Below are 12,245 nucleotides of genomic sequence, written 5' to 3' on the forward strand. Positions count from 1 at the left end.
CGCACGTATAACTTACGGTACAGTCTAATTCTCCGCTCACACCATGCATATACGCAATACGCGTTGGTCTTGCGATGATGTCGTGCAATTAGTGATGTCACAGCCCAAATAAACGAGTGAATAAACAACGCAAGCATATACAATGACCACTAGGAAACAAGCAAGTAGAAGAAAATTGGAACCGCAGGTAGATAGAAGACGACATTTGCGTGATTCAGTTTCAGTTTATTCACTTTGAATAATGGTCCATTCTTCCGATGCGTAGCAAACTTTTTCTTTTGTACTGTTTCCAACGCTCGCACCGAGCAGTTAAGACTGATCCCCAGGTGGTCGAAATTATTCCGGAGACCTAGCTCCACTACGGCACCTCTTTCTCTCTTTCTTCTTTCACTCCTACCTTGCTCCCTTCCCGTACGGCGCGGTTCAGGTGTCCGCCTATATATGTGAGACAGATCCTGCGCCATTTGCTTTCCTCAAAAACCAATTTACCAATTTTAAGACTGACTATGCGCTGTTGCGCTGTTCCCGGAAGAACACCTCACCCATTCACAAGTTACTTGATGCGCCCTACAACAGGCTTTCCTATGTAAAGGCCGGAATACATGGAGCGTTTTTACCACGGCGCGTCGTCAATTTTCGCCCGACGGCGCAGCTTTGACGCCCGGCGTCGAGAAAAACGCCCGCCGCCGCCGATCAGGACCGGCTAGATTTTGACGCGCGGCGTCCGGTGAGACCGGAAGCGGCGGCTGAAGCGAGCCAATGGCAGCGCAAAAAGCCTGCTCTTCCGGTCCTCTGCCTGCCGCCGCCAACATGGCCGCCATGGCCGTCGAGCTGCGCCGTGTTTTTGGCATGGAAATGTTATTGTCGTGAAAATAAACGCTTCATCAGGCTTGAAATGTCGGTTTTTTTGGAGGACACGGCCGAATCTTGGATCGGAATGCCTGCGCTCCCTCCCTGAAGCGAATCTGTCGAAGAAAACTGCAGCCGCTGGTGTCCGCGGCTGAGCGGGTGTCCAAAGGTACGCGACGGCGTGCATTCGAGCTCGCAAATCTTTATAGATACTTAAGCGCGCGTGTTAAAATTTGTACAATGGTGTCGAAGTGAAACTTTCCCGATTTTAACAGAATGGTCAGCGTCGCTGTTCTCACAGACCTCCTTGCACAGTGGTGTTTGCCACTTGTTGATCACATTTTCTTTCGCGTCGAGGGATACGCTGCGGCGCGCCGCCGCTCCAACGCTCCATGTATCTCCAGCCGGGCGTCGCGCCGCCGCGACGTTTTCTGCCGCGCGAATGTCGTCGAAAAAAACGCCGCATGTATCCCGGCCTTAAGGCGTTGCTACTGCCTAAGCAAGTACTACAACGAAGTAGAAGTCGAGCACGGCTGACACTTACCAGAGACCCCTGCATGCTCTGAACAGAGGTAACAGGTTGGCGTCGAGCTGCTGCTCTTCGTTTCCGTCCCTGCAGATGCTTTGCTTAACCGCCACGTTTCCCAGGTGGGCACAACGATGGGTGCCTGGCTTCCACTGTAGAAGAACAGCTTAGGGTCCCACGGTGGCCCTTGCACCTTCTCGCGAACGGGAACCGCGGTAGCCTGGCCACTACCGGAGGAGAACAGCTTAGAGTCCCACGGCGGCCCTTGGTCGTTTTCGCGAACGGGTACCACGGCAGCCTTGCCACTACCGGAGAACTGTGGAGAGTACCACGGCGGCCCTTGGGCCTTTTCGCGAACGGGCACGGCGGCAACTTTGCCACTACCGGAGAGCTGCGTGGAGTCCCACGGCGGCCCTTGGGCCTTTTCGCGAACGGGCACGGCGGCAACTTTGCCACTACCGGAGAGCTGCGTGGAGTCCCACGGCGGCCCTTGGGGCTGTTCGCTAAAAGGCACCGCGGCAACTTTGCCACTACCGGAGGGGAACAGCTTAGAGTCCCACGGCGGTCTTTGGGACTGTTCGAAAAAGGGCACCGCAGAAGCCTGGCCAGTACCTGAAGAGAACAGCTTGGAGTCCGATGTCGACACTTGGGCCTGTTCGGTAAAAGGCAACGCGGGAGCCTGGCCACTACCCGAGGAGAACAGCTTATAGTCCCACGGCGACCCTTGGGACTGTTTGCAATAGGGCACCGCAGAAGCCGGGCCACTACCGGATGAGAACAGCTTGGAGTCCGATGACCACACTTGGGCCTGTTTATTAAAAGGCAACGCGGGAGCCGGGCAACTACCGGATGAGAACAGCGTGGGGTCCCATGGCGGCCCTTGGGACTGTTCGCTAAAAGGCAACGTGGGAGCCGGGCCGCTACCGGAGGAGAACAGCTTGGAGTCCGACGACCAGACTTGGGCCTGTTCGCGAACGGACCGTGCGAACTTTGGTTCTCCTTCCACACCGTACCACGCTCGCTCGCCACGTAGCGATGGTCCTGGTGGTCCGGGCACACCCACTGCGTGGCGTTGAACGTCTTTGAAGTAGCGCGGATCCATCGCACCAGACAGTTCCTTATCTTCCATGTGTTAAACAGTGTCGGTGCGCCTTCCAGAGGGTTGGGTGGTGCAGAAAAGGGAGGTAGTGCAGTAGATACTGGCGTTACCTGGTTTCTTACTTTGGGAGGCAGCTGTTTCGATTATCCTTAGGTGAACTGGTGCCAGACAGACGGAGCAAAGCTGGTGTGACTTCTGTTTTCTTCTTCACGCTGCTTAAAAGCGCGCGCAGCCGCGAGCAAACGGGTATGGCCGTGTTGTTGATGGCTGAAGATTTCATTTGTAAACGTTTCTCTCAATGATAATCTTGCTTTAACCATACTGCAGGCAACCATGCAGTATGCTTTTCCTTCTTAATTTGTGATTTTTTGTTATGTTATTGATTCTATGTATCGCGGTATCTGTGTTTTATTTTACATTATCGTGCATTACATTGTTTGTATTTAAATATTTCAGTAACTAATATTACACTATGTGCCTATATTTATTCTGTTTCGTCGCTAATTAATGTGTTGTGTATTTTATATTATGTTGCTTATTGAAATTTATTTTCATGGGAGGTCCCGCCCGCGGTCTTGTACCATGGGATCTCTCACTGTATAGAATTGTAAATTCAACTTCAACTTCAACTTCAACCAGTCTATTTCATTGGATACGGAGTAGCGTGTATACGGTCAACACTTGCTCACGTAAATACAACAAGTCGCAGCCATAAATATCATCATGAAAACTTAAAAGTAAAGGGCACAGATCGCTTTGATTTCTAATTAGCGCGCTCCGAGCGATCTGCGACCGCGTAAGTTTGTTCTCTCAGCTGCTCTATACCCAAAATCTGGCTTCGCATCCTGGCTCGCCTTACAGCTAGCAGCTTTTAAACGGTGATTTTTCTCTCAAAAACATCTCCAAGCGGTAATCTGACAGTCCTCACACAACCAAGGATCATTGTAAATTATTGGCGTGCTGTTAATTGTTGGTGTTCAAGGAAAGAAATGAGCCAGAAATTTATTTTGCACAAGTAGATTTAGTCTGTTGTCTTACATGTTCGAAGACAGAGTGTGATAATCTGCGTCCTAAAAACAGTGAATATAGAGGCTTGCACGCGTCTGTTTAAAGTAAAAAAAAAATTCTCGACAAGCCACCAGATGGCGCGGCTTAAACGGAAGCTGCCGTACGCTGCCTATGAGAGAACGGAATCATGTAGTGTTGCCACCTTATGACCAGACAAGCGCCAATTAGCATCCAAAATGGCGCGCATCGGTGCTGAGCCGGCAATGGCGAAGCTGGGTGGTGCGCAGCTAAAAATAGAAAACTACGTGGCTGCATTGTTACGCCACCTAGCGTATCAGGTTGCAGCTTATCGCCATTACAGTGGACGCCAATCCTCGTCTTCCCCTCTCTCGTTCCCTTTCCCTGCTTTCGTTTCGTCGGCTTTGAAAAGGCTGCAAATAAACCGTCGACGGTCTTTTGTTTGGCGCAGCCTCTGGCTTCAATCAGTGCCCGTTTTTTGTAGACGCTTGTTACCCGCTGTCAGAAGTGCCGAAGCCGCGCCATTTCCCAAAAGAGCATTGAAGACGTGCCATCACGATTGCAGCGGTTTTTTATCGGGCTTCTACATTATGATTATGCTTTGCTGTTTTTGCCTGGTAAGGACTTGCTTCTGGCGGACATGTTGTCGCTTGCAAGACAACTGGTCGCGTTCAAAGCGACAACTGGTGACGCACAGCGGTATTCACGAAAGCAGCACCAACCTCGTAAGTACATGGTGAAGACTGAAGACCAGCGGTTCCCGAGACGAAACAGGCAAAGCCTTCTGCACATTCCCTGAAACGGTACAAGTGTGCACGAAGACCAGGCCGTCGACAGCCCTGGAGAACAGTCACACTGCTTGACGCAGCCAATCAGCATTCCGAAGTTTTAAGGCGGAAGCCTTTAATGCACCATCGTTGTCGACGGAAGGTTGTCAACAGAAGTGTCACGCTTTTTCTAGTCAGACCCGAAAAAAAATCTTTCTGCACGATGGAATTCCAACCACCACCCTTCCGTTCCGCAGCCGAGCCTGCTAATGGCTACGCTACTTCCTGATTTTTTTTCTTCATTTCATGGTATTTATTTACATGGTCTTGTACAGAAATCATATAAATATACACGCGTGTGTGTATACACACACACAAAAACAACTATTCACAGAGCACCTAGGTAGGCGCTAAGTGGCAGGAACATAATAGTAACATATTATAACTAAAAGGCCGGTAAGGATACACAGCGCATCAGGAGAGGACAACGAATTATGTAGTTCTCCTTGTCTAGGATGTTGGGCACTGTTTGCAGAAAGGCGTCGAATCAGACGGATGCCTCCCACACGCCGTCCAGTGTCTTCAGCATTTAAGATTCACAAACAATTGTGTACTTAATTAACATCTTAACCATACATCAGTGACACAAGCACCAACACAGCGCAAAAGGCTTTCGTCTCACCGTACTTTAGGTCAACAAAGTGCCCCCCTGAATTTTTGTTTTGAACCGACAAGTTAGGATATCACTCCATTACGGGCAACTGCGGTGTCGCTAACACATGAATTATTATTTAAAGTTCGTGCATGGCGCGAGTGTAGAAAATATAAACCATAATGCTTACTCTTAAATCCTCAACGGTTTCATACAAATCAGTCACGAATAAGTAGAGGCAATTTTTTTACCATTTGTTTAAAGAAACAAATTGCTTATTTCTTTGGTCCCACCAATTTCATCATTTTATCAACTACGCCACTGCAACAGGATTTGACAAAACGAAGGGAAACGCAGTTTGAGTTCATCTGGCGAAGTGATCTTATACCAAAGTGTCTGAAAAATAAAAATATTTTTGAAAAATAAAAAGCGAGTAAAGCTCAATTTCTTGGCAGTCTGTGCAAGCAGAAACGAATTGAAGTATGTGCATTTCGCCAGCCTGCTTTACATGCGTCACAGTGACTTTTCTGTTCTGAGCACACAGCTAAAAGTTTCAAATTGTGGGCATTTTTCTCAAGGAGTGCCACTGCCTGTCTTTAAAAAAAAAAGCTGCTTACAACATTTTTATTAAAATTCTCAGTTCCAGGTGTGAAGACGACCGTACTACAGTGCAGCTTCTGAAACTTTCAGAAACTCTTCGCTCCATATATCCTTCACGCATTTGCCCTCTGGTGTGGCATTTATCTTGTCCAATATGAGTCTCAGCTGATCCTTGCTAAGGGTTTCCGCCCATCGGCCTGTTTTAGCCTTTCTTACGAACTGGATGGTAATCTGTTGAATATCTGCCGCAATTTTTGCGGCGTCAAGTTTGAGGCTTGAGTCGCGGTACATTTTCCCGATAAATTTCCCTTTAGGAACCTCGAGAAATTTTCTCATAAACTCGGCGTCGCATTGGCCAACGACTTTGCTAAGCAACTCTGGGTTCTCGCGGAGAACCCCGGCATAGCTGGGGGAGAGAAACTCTGCCAGGCGGAGAAAAACGCCTTCACAGTCTCTGGAAGCCTCCTCGTAGGTGAAAAATAAGAAATTTTTCTTATTTCTTCTCGCGTAACCGGCGTGCAGGTGTTGAAAATAGTCGCCCATGACCGCCGTTCCTGCAAGAAAAGTTGGCAAATACTCTCCGAATGACGAAAAATTGGGCACGCCAGGAAAGGCTCCCCATGCCTCGTAGACTGATGTGCAGACATCCCACGGAGCTCGGGCAATGTACACATATTTCGCTTCTGAAGAGATGGGAACTTTTCCCGGTTGCAGGTGGGTAGTAAGCAGGCGGGGTGCAGACGTCACTTCATCAACCTTCTTGCCAGAATGCTCGAGAAAGTGAATCCTCGAGAAGAACTCCTCATGAGTGCGAGCACTGCGTCCTTCGTAACAGATGAGCTGAATCATCTGAGCCGTCCAGTGTGTTCCGGAGCTCGGATATGCCACCAGGATGATGTCGCCTTCTCGAGGTTTCAGTTGAAGGGCTTCCCGAATCTTGTGTGGGTCAAATAAAGCGCTGTAGCGCTCTCCGTCCACCTCCTGCCAGAGATTGTCGTCTTCACTGGACATGTTAACTCTTCGCCTAGAGAACACAGAACACAAACAAAGAATATGTCTTAAGGTATTAGGCAATCAAAAGAGACTACCTAACCATGAGCCCTCAGATCTATACATTTCCCACATAAGAGTGTAAATGATGCTTATGCTATGTATTACACGGGATAATCGAAGACCAGCTAGTTTTTGCAGTGCAAAAAAGAGTAACTTACAGTCCAGACACTATCCCACATAAACTTCCGAAAGTTTTCAGTGGGTCTTTATTCTGCTCTTCCCGGATTTTTATTCTTTGGTTAGGTGGACAAAATCGAAGAACTGAACTTGAACTTCAGCCATAAGGCTCTAAACGAAGGCGAATTACAGTTTATGGATCAAATATTGGGAAAGAACCCGGACCATCTTTGTTGGGTTTGCGTCAGCGATCAGCAAAAAAAGTTGAATTTTTCGTCAGCGCAATAATAGAGCGTCATCAAGGATCTCATCGCTGTTCCGTGCTTAAAGTCTGCTGTATCAGTCTTGCCGCCCTCTCATCAATGTAAGCGCTGAGTATCAGGTGGAAAGACGAAAGCAAAGTGGTTACCCAGGTCACGTGATCAGCAGAGCAAGCGAGGATGTTGTTCGGTGGGTTAAGTGCCAAGACAAAAGCGGGAATACAGAAGAACGCTCAAGTGCGGTCGTAATGTCACACGTTGATCGACTATTGTGCGGGTTTAAGAATGCTGCTGGCAGGTATGGCATTCGAATCACATTTTCAGCCGCGAAAAAACTGTCAATTGAAAGGAAATCGCAGCATGGCACAACGCCGGAAAAATCTATCGGGGCACTTTGGCAGCCTCAAGTGCGCTAGGCAAAAGCCCTTGTCGCGCTACTTCGACTGCCAATGACTACCTATGTTTGTTACGGCCGCACCGCTTGGGAACCATCCTCCTCCACTAGCTGCAACACACCGACTGACGACGGAGAAGCGCTACAGTGCCTAGAATTCTAGGCACTGTAGCAGCGCTCGACGCCGCCGCGCCGAAAGCTCCATCTGTCGATGATGATGACGTCACCTTTTCGCAACTGCGCTCGTCGGTGAGTCACCCCAGGCGCTGGATGTAACGCCGAACGGACGGACGGACGGACGGCAGAAATGTAACGTCCGTCGCACGGACGGGAGAATGAACCATTAAAGGCTTTCGCCTTAAAAATGGTTGTGGTGTTAGGGATGTATCACCGTTTGTTGCTTGCAAGGTCGGCATAATGTACAAAGTTCCCTTGACATGTGGTAAGGTGTACGTTGGTCAGAGAGGAAGTTGTTTGATTGTGCGGCTGGTGGAGTATGAGAACTGTCTCAATGACGGTGATTCTTCGAAAGATTCGATGCTCTACTGTCGCAGCTGCAGCAAGCGCAAGAAAAGTGCCCTCCGCTATTCTCAAAAACGAGTGTTCCGTTTCGTCACCGGGACCGAGTGACGCGGGAGATAGTGGAAGCTTTTTTTTGCAGCGAAAACCGGATCTTCGTATATGAGTGATCCATCGGATCTGAAAGGGGGACAGATTTTCTAGAAGAGCGATTGAGACGTGCAGTTAATGTTTTCGCGCATAAAGTTTGGAACGTGGGGTGTGAATACTTCGGGTTGTCGTTGGTTTTTGTGTATATATTATAGCGTGTTACACCGAACGGTCGAACGATAGCTGTTCGCGATTCTACTATGAATTGGCTGTTTCTTGCCTCTTGGTTTCTTGCTTGCAGCTGCTGCGTCTGCGTTTTGATTCGGATTAAGTCAAATTTGTAAAAGTAACAGGATCTTTACTGTATGTAGGGCGCAGAACAAGTACCTATTTGCCTATACCAGTAGGTGTGCTAGGCATCACTCGGAACATTTCTAACTACTCTTTGAGGAGTTAACCATACTACCTCTAATTTTCCTTCTGCGTATTCCTCGGAAAACCTCCAAAACGGTTTCAGTGGTGCGTTACTACACACAATTCCTGCACTAAAGAAGAACATGACAATTGGGCCTCGCAATTTATCCGAAGCCCTATAAGGACCTTAGAAAGGCGGAGGAACACACACTCCCCCGTCTTTGCACCAAAACACTGTGCCCGACAGTTTTAAAACACTTTGATCCTGCATGTACCGGAAAGTGCCCGTGCTGTGCGGAGAAGTCTTCGGACACCTTGGACATGGCGTGGACATGCCAGTCAACCCCGAACCTCGCCCCAAAACCCAACCCCACCCGGGAGGACTGGGAGGCAGCCTAGCTAGGCAGGCTACTCCGACCTGGTGAGCCAGAAGGATCTGGACGACCGAGCCCGAGCCGCGGCGGTCGCCAATGGGCTCCTGTACTGAGGACACCACATAGTGATTGTCGGGGTTAAGCTTCCTCCCCGTAATATACTTGTAATAAATGTTTTTCAGACAGACACGCACGCAGGAGTCTACAGGCTCGTGTCAGAGAAAAGATGAGCGCTTTCAGTGCCTGTGAACATACGGGAACTGGCTTACCAGACGGCAAGGGCAGTCAAAAAGCAGTCTTCGCAGGACGGCAACGGATACGTAAAACTGTGATCCGTGTAAGTACGATACTTTCATTCCACTGGCGCATCATGCCCCCAAACATCTGCGTATGTATGACTTTCGTCTTTCCACGCCCACCAGGGACTTTGTTGAAGCATTCCAGAGCGGTGCAGAATGAGTGGATTTTAGTGTTCACTAAAAGACACAATTCTTGGAAGCTTGTCCAATCATAATACCCCTACGGCGAATATCAATGTAAATAAATAAAAAAAATATCAAGCCTGCTTCCAGCCATGCTCAGGTATGCTCCATTCAGCTGTGTTTGTAGGCGTCTGCCCCGGAAACCGTACGCAGTTCATCGGCAAATTGGAATATCCGGTGTAGTGGTAAAAAGGTCGACATTTTGTGGCACTCTGCGTTACAGCTGGCGATAAAAAGCGCGAGCTTGTGTGTGCCGTGTTTTATGGCACAAAAGCAACCAAGACTATCAGTTGCGAAAACGCAACATTCAAAGTTCTCCCTCTTTGTGAAGAACTAAAAAAGGTTCTGGAGGGTAGGCTTGTTTAGCAGTAGGGTGGCTTCTTGGGCTTGTTGGTAGTAGGTGGTTTCAAAACACTGTATCGAGACCAAGGACGAGGATAAAAATGAACAGAAGGAACACCACGAGCGCTAACTTCCATCAAACTTTATTGTTCTTAAGCAGCACACTTATACGCCAGCAAAAAAAAAAACACGTAGTCAATTTTGCGCAACATTATCGCGTTCTCAAAAAAAGCGAGCTCTTTATCACTGCGCTCGTGATGTTCCTTCTGTTCATTTTGGTCCTCGTTTTTGGTTACGCTACAGTGTTTTGAAACTTTTTTAGCAGTTTTGCTTGTCTATGAAGCAAAAAGTACAAAAAATTCTCGCAAGATAGTTATGTTATGACGGAAACTGGACCAATAATCTTGTTCTGGTTCTAAACTTGCTCAAATGTTTTTACTATTTTTCTACATTTTTGAGCTTGAAAACAAAATGTGGTTTATAGTAGGGGTGTGCGATTGTCAAATTTTTCGAATACGAATCGAATACCAATACTTAGCTCCGAATATCGAATCGAATATCGAATAATGAAGGACAGACGCATTTAACCACTACAAAACATTTATTTGAGCATCTAAGAACATCACAGTTCAACTATCAATGAGTAAAAGTACACAAAAGGTGTGTGTGGCTGCACAAAAAGTATCAAAGTCTACAACATTATTCCTAGAGGAGTGGAATTATCACAGAAAATGACTAGTACACAGCACTGAATAAGGCTAGCATGCTATAAGCACAAAAGCGCGTTGCTGGGATGCAGCAGCTTCGCCGATGGCTTTCCACAGCCTTGGTTCGCCATGGCACGAATCAGACTCAGACGCCCATTGGCAGGTATAGCCACAAAGGAGCTCATCAGCGCAGTCAGCTACGGCATGGCCTAACGTTACGCAATGCTCTGGGCGGCGCAATGTCGCCATGTCTATGTCGATAGGACTTGCGGACTGATATGAACGCCTGTGCTCACAATCGAACATTCGGCCAAATAGGAATATTCGCGTCGGATCGAATATTCGACACAACACGAATACTTGGTTTCCCAATCGAATACGAATACTAAAGATATGTTATTCGAATTATATTCGAAAATTTCGAATATTCGCACATCAATAGTTTATAGCGCACACTAGTCCGCGTAATTTTAGACAAGCGCTGTGTCTCGTCTTCGTTCTTTCTTGTGGTTTCCATGGATTGGAGCTATTTTTTCACCAGTTCAAGTATGCACCAACTATTCCAAAAAATTGGCAGTGGTTTAGCTCTGTTAAACCTGGAGGATTGCGCAAGCAACGAGGAGAGAGAGAGAGGCGATGGAGAGCGCGCGGCAGCGGCACGCTAGCTATGCGCCGCTACTGCGCACGCGCAACTGGCGAGCGCGGTGGCGGCACCTCTGAGTCACCCGCGCAGTGACGGCGGCGGCGCGCCAGCTGTGCGCCGTGTGACGTCACTGCTCCTCGCGCATGCGCAGCATGGCCTTTCCTCGGATCCGCGAAATGGCTCGGCGACTCGCGTAGTGTTCCTTTCGCAACAAGAGAGGTGTTAATGCAAGTTCATGTTCTGCGATAACAAAGCAGTGTGTAATGTGAGTGTGCTCTGTGCGAACTAGAAATTAAACATTGTCAATGAAACATTGTTAGAGTATGCGTGTTCCGTTCTCCTAATATAGGTTTCACAAGGTGTGGCTTATTCAATGTTCAACTCAGTCCGATATTCACCTATCAGCCCACACCGTACTAAATCGCTGTATTTGCAGAGAGAGCTTACGTTTTTATTTCCCTGTCTCGCGCATGCGCAAACCCGACGTGCGTTCTTTCTTCGCCCCTAATTCAGAAATTGCTGAAGACCTACTAGAACTTTGATCACACAACTTTCATGACTGTATTGAAGCGATAAGTTGGTTTTCTATGACACCACCGACTGATGCTGTGACTGCATTTATAGGGTGGAAACAGTGTGAGTTCTTTTGTGGAGTCAATGCAAATTCTGCTTTGATCAATTTTACGTTCATAATTTTTCTACATACGCAAAGGTGGCAAAACATTCAGCAGTGAAAAATGTGTTCCACCACGAAAGCTTGTTCCCTCCGCCGTCATTTCATACAACTCCACTTCATAGTTGAGAATACATCTTTGAACCACCATCATCAAACTCAGTGTGGTTGTCGTATTTACTTTTTAGTGCCGGGTGTTTTTCTACAGTATGTTTTAGTGCCTTTTACAGCTAGCGAAATTCTGCTAGAGTGCGATTGTATGGTGAGGGAAAATTGTACAATGAATGCAGTGATTTGTGGCTTTAAGAAGAGCTATGTTCATTACGCTAAGATTCTGGCAGATCTCTTAATTATTCCAAAAATTTATTCGAAAATATTCTGAAAGGCCCTCTCTCGAGGGGACAGCATAAGGCGGTTACTACATCTACTGTGGACTAATTACTGAAACTACTATCGCCTAATTACGCGAGGTGTATTATGGATATTGTTGCAGGGAGACAATTGGATGTCAGTGCTGCGGGGGGTAGTGTCCCTACGAGGGGGTACTCAAAAGAAACCGGACTAAATTTTTTGGTCGGCAAAGCTTCTGTGGTACCGCGTTTTGCCACTAGGAGCGCATAGAACGAACATTCCAGAGTCAGTAAACCGAGTGCCGTCG

Source organism: Amblyomma mixtum, chromosome 1 (assembly GCF_055824585.1).
Source record: "Amblyomma mixtum isolate Tamu chromosome 1, ASM5582458v1, whole genome shotgun sequence".
In the NCBI taxonomy this organism is placed as follows: domain Eukaryota; kingdom Metazoa; phylum Arthropoda; class Arachnida; order Ixodida; family Ixodidae; genus Amblyomma; species Amblyomma mixtum.